The sequence below is a fragment of the Lactuca saligna genome, chromosome 8, assembly GCF_052625555.1.
Source record: "Lactuca saligna cultivar CGN05327 chromosome 8, ASM5262555v1, whole genome shotgun sequence".
Lineage (NCBI taxonomy): Eukaryota > Viridiplantae > Streptophyta > Magnoliopsida > Asterales > Asteraceae > Lactuca > Lactuca saligna.
In genome coordinates, this window is record NC_136424.1 from 96,660,302 (window position 1) to 96,665,810 (window position 5,509).

General features: G+C 30.2%; 1 long non-coding RNA gene across 1 annotated transcript; it reads left to right on the forward strand.

Moving 5' to 3' along the window:
- The first annotated feature begins 334 nt into the window (after positions 1 to 334).
- On the forward strand, positions 335 to 2,721 carry LOC145012685 (uncharacterized). Its single transcript, XR_013664620.1, has 6 exons — positions 335 to 685; positions 757 to 854; positions 1,016 to 1,137; positions 1,417 to 1,973; positions 2,081 to 2,233; positions 2,452 to 2,721. It is a non-coding gene; the product is annotated as an uncharacterized LOC145012685 (long non-coding RNA).
- The last annotated feature ends 2,788 nt before the right edge of the window (positions 2,722 to 5,509 follow it).

Genomic DNA, 5,509 nt, shown 5'->3' on the forward strand with positions numbered 1-5,509 from the left:
TTATTTATAAGAATTTAATCATTAACAAATAAATATAACTCTTTTCATAAAAATAATAATTTTCATTATTAAGTTTCAAAATATATCATAAAGTATAATTTATTATGTCACGTATATTTTTTTGGACTGGATATATTTTTTTTCTTTTAGCTAAAATGTTACGGTTTTATATCTTATAAAAATCTTGAAGATTTTTTTTTTTTTTTTTTTTTTTTTGTTAATTTTATAAAATATTCTCCCTTCTTTATTAAAAAAATGAGTTAGTCATGATACAAGAGAATATGATATTTAGATTATCATATTCAATGGGTCATGCTTTAGAATCATGTCTTGGGCGCTACTAGAAAATGAGGTTTCAACGACGGAATTAACGATAGAAAATATCTGTAGCTAATTAGCGATGCATTTACTAGGGATCACCGATGGAAATTACTAGACTCCATAAACCCAAAATTCTACTTGGTAAATCAAAATAGATTTGTTGCTGATTTTCATCCCCTCTCAATATTTTTCGTCGATTTTCATTCCCTCCCAATATTTTCGTTTCCCCCTATGCCTCACTCCAAAATTCTCGTACTAAAAGATTTTACCCTAATATGAACTCACCACCGCTACCCCACCCCCAACCTCAACCTCGTCGATTATGGCTATTCCCACCCCAAATATCATCGATTCATGAATCCAGGTATGTTTTCAACATTCACTTTCAAGGCTGATCTAATCTATATTCCTAAATATGCACTTTGACCGATGAAGTTCCGATTTCAAATGAGTACAAGATAAGGCATCGAAGAAATTATTTTCATACCCCAGCATCACCGATTCTGGCCAACACCGTCACTTTACGATTTCAGGTACCTATTTTACTTTGAGAAGGCGACTGGTTTCTCTTTCAAATACACAGAAAATACTAGTCTCTCTATTCCCCAATCATACATTCTCTTAACCTAAATATGAATGTTGATTGTTGAACCTAAATATGAGTGTTGATTATTGAAGTTTTGATATTAAACAGGGTTAAACAAGGGTTGAGCAATTATTTCAACATCTTCACATTATATGGGTATAAAAAGTCATAATTTGTTCTTAGTGAAATGAGTGAAACATATTCCGGAAGATCAAAGGGCAATACTAAAGGTTAGTTTTTTTGAAAAGTATTTAATCTTTTTTATGGTATATTGACATTTGACCATGCCCCCTTTTTAGATGTTATTTGTTTCTTCGATGGACCTATTGATCATTTTATCTCAATGTGTTCACCTACAAAGGGTTGTTAACTCTTTACATGGTTTACGTTCATCATTATTCAATGATATAATGAAATGTCTTAGTTCTCTTCACTAAGATAATATATTGTATTTTAGTTGTATTTATATATTTTGCTTCTAAATTGTAACTATTTGATTAATATGGCAGGATGATGTGGAGAGCATGTTGGCTTTTGATGCTATAAATGGTGATTTCACCCTTTTCTTTCAAGATATTTTTATTGGTGAACCTTAAAAGATGATATATAAATTAACTAGTTTTAAAAGGGACTACAACACCTTGATTGATATGGAAAACTGTTGTCTTCAACATATGGTGACTTGATATTACCTTTGACCGGTTCAATCTTCTTTAATCCTCCCTTGGTAATTACTTTTTGTTCAGTTTTCTATTTTTAGGAAATAAAAATGAACCTTACAAAGAATTCTATTTTATTTAATGTTTAATGTGACTTCCTTTTACTATTTCCCTTCGGTTATATAAGTGGTTAAATGATGGGCGGGTAAAGTAACAAAGCTAAACTAATTTTTTGTTCGATTTGTTAATGGATATGTTGTGAGCTACCGGAAAAAGGAAAAAAAAAAATGGCCATAGCAGACTCATTACTGCTACAAAATCTAGACTTGAAGAACATAAGAAAATTGCGGTTGATTAGAGAACTATAAAGGATGAATTTGTAGCAATCATATTAGACTCATTTGAAGGTATTCTTTTTGTATTATCTACTTTCTATTTAATTTTTCATGTAGTTTTATATCACAATGGAGTGATGATTCCTTAATCATTCTTTATATTACTCTTTGGTTCAAAGGTCTAAAATAAAATGAAGAAAAACATAATCAAGATGCAGATTGTATATCAGAAATTGAAGATGCGGTTTCTTGGTATAAGAGGGTGCTTGGATTCATAATCAAAACATGACATGGTACAAAGTTTCTTGATATGACTATATGTTCATGTTCAGGTAAAGTTCAAGTGTAAGCATGTAAAAAATGGCAATGAACCTTCAATACCTACTCCATAATAACAATGTATTTCTGACTCAGAAGTACATTGCTATCCTAGAGTGGGTATTGAAATTTTGTTTCCATTACAGTAAACAAAATTGGCAATGAAATTAGTTTTAAAGGATGAAGGATAAGCTTTTTGAAAGTACGTTGCTACAAATTGTTCGTTTTGTAGATTATTATTGATCGTATTTGTGAAGAGATGAAGGATAAGCTTAGCGCGGAAAGAAATTGTAGTCAAGATTTATAACGACATTCACATGATTCACCCAAGGAAGTAGCCTACCCAACTAGTTAGACTTTGATGCTTGATTTTTGTAACTTGGTTTCAATACTTTGAAATCGATATAGACTTTGAGACTTGATTTTTGTGATTTAGTTTTGACACATTGAATGTGATATGGTTTCGATACATTGAAATTGAATGTTACTCTTCATTTTGCTAGTCAAGTATTAATATTTAATTTAGTTGTTGAATTTTAATTTTAGATTATTATATACATTAAGCTTATTTTGCAAGTTCTGGTTATAGATTTAGAACAGAAAAACTAATGATATAACTAACAATCAACGACGGAAATGCAACGAAAATCCACTGGTTTTCTGAGCTTTCCCGAAAAGTTATTTTGTAGTTAAATAACTCATCAACGACAAATTAGCGACAAACATCAATGACGGATTAGCGACAGAATCTGAGATGTTCCATGAGCAATTGTGGCGTCGGTAATCCCTCGTTGAATCCCTTGCTAATCCTTCGCTGACAATTAGCGACAAGGGTTTTTTTGACTACCAAAATCCATCACTAATCCGTCGCTGATAGCATTCAGCAACGGATCAGCGACGGAATTGTCCGTCGCTGATACCCCTTTTTCTAGTAGTGTTGAAAGTATTATTAATATATAAGCTCTAAATGCATGTGGCTTGAAGTATTAAGACTAATGAGATAAAGATTTGGTTAAAAGCCTTAATAAAGGCTTTGATTAGATGGACATAACTAGCCAAAACTACAAAATTTCTTGATTCTCTTCTCCATATTCTCTCTTGTTTTGTCACTAAAGTGTTAAGATCAAAGTAAGAAGAATTTTGATAATTTATTTCAAGCCCTCATTTAGAACAAAAGCTTTGTTTTGTTTTTAAAGGCTTAAGAGATTCTTTTATTATAAGATGAAGACTAGCATCTTATCAAGTTGACTAAATGTTGGTGGATACTTCTAGAGAGCTTCTTCCTTGGAATTTAAATCATCTTCATCAACTTTCTAATTGTCAAAATGAACCAAAGTCTTAAAATGCTTTCTTGCTCTCCTTTCTATGGTTTTTTTTTTTTTTTCCCTAAGTCTTGCAAATTTAAAGACATCTTCATCAACTTTATAAATAGAAATAACTCTTAAAGTTTTGCATCTATGTTATAAACCTAATATTAAGATGATGAAGATATGAAACAATCTAAAGAAGAATATAAATTTATTGATCCATACATTCATTGAAAGGTTTCCATTTCCCCTATTTGATGGTTTCCAATTTCCAGGCGGATACGATAGTAAGATCAAGTGAGGAATGATACATTAATAGAGAACAACAGAGGAGTAGTTGAGTAGACTAAGGGTGTGGCAAAAGTAGTTGTTAGTTGGAAACATGTAGTGGATAATTGGTAGCGGGCAACAAGTAGCTGGTAGCGGGAAACTATAATTTTTATTTGTAATATGATTGTTTGGCAAAAGTAGCTGGAAACTTTTGAAATATATAAAATTATATAAACGTACAATTGGTTAAAAATAAATAAATATATAAATATATTTTTACGGGTAATTATGTAAATTGATTTCAAAAGATCAGTAGCGTTTTGTTAAATGCTACATGATTAGGTTTTTAGATTTGAAGCGTTTTATTTAAACTAAAAACTAAACGGTCGTACTATCAAATAAAATATTTTGTTTAAACTAGAACGTTTTATCAAAAATTAAAGCTAGAAGCTCCTAAACGTTTTCAAAAATTCTGTGCCAAAAACGCCCTAATATATGGGGTTGAACGGTGTAAACATTAAAGACCAAATACAAAACAAGTTAAACTATAAAGACTTTCTTAATGAAAAATTATTTATATGGACGAAACCTACATACCAAACCTAACCATATTGATGAATTATATAAGTTGTTATTGGTATTGTGTACGATAAGTACTATTTTTGAAAATTATATTCTCAGTAATGATAAGAAAGTTTTTTTTTTTTCTTTCCGTGTTGCATTTGTTTTGCTACACATGACCGGACCATAAGACAATAACACATACATTCATCTATTTTGCACAACTGAGAATTTTTGTGTGACAAAATATTTTTGTATTGTACAATAAATATTAATTACAACGTAGATTTCACTAATATCTGAGCCCGCGTTTTTCCGTAGGTTCTTATGTGTATTTTTTTACATATTAGGCATGAGAATTGATTAATTTATATAGCATATCATAACTTCAAAAAACACTAACAATTTAAAAGAAATGAGTTTTAGGTGATATATCAAAAGTTGAAAAGATTTGGGGACTATTTTTGTATTTTTGTAAGTTGGATGGTTTTTGAATATATATATATATATATATATATATATATATATATATATATATATATATATATATATATATATATATATATATATATATATATATATATACCCGCGCAATGCGGCCTTAACAAATAATTTCTTTTGGCAATTAGTTTCATTCGACAACAATTTTTTTTTTTGCGTAATATTTTCAGGCGACGATTGTTTTTTGGCACACCATTTCAGGTTAATAGTTTCCTTTCAACGGATATTTTCTTTTTAAGAAACATGTCATCGATTATTTAATTTCATTCGGAAATCAAACCATCAAATTCACTCCAAAACATAAATTAAAAACCAAACATTAGGGAACCTAAGTATTAGACAGGTGGGGAGAGAGATGAGAGGATTAGTTATCTTTCGATTTTGGTTCTTGTTTTTCCGGCACAACCATTTTATTTTTCGATGGGCGACAAATAGTTATATTTCAACATCTATATTATCTATTTATCATCAATATTTATTATGAATTAGAACCCGACATTCAATCCCCCTAACTTTTTTTTAGAACGGTGGGTTAGTATATGACACCTTATTAGACACCTTGTTAGCCAAGATCTCTTTGTTAGTAACTCCTTGTTAGACATCTTGTTAGCCAAGTAGGTTAACCCAACTTGTCCCTAGCCATGCCTTATG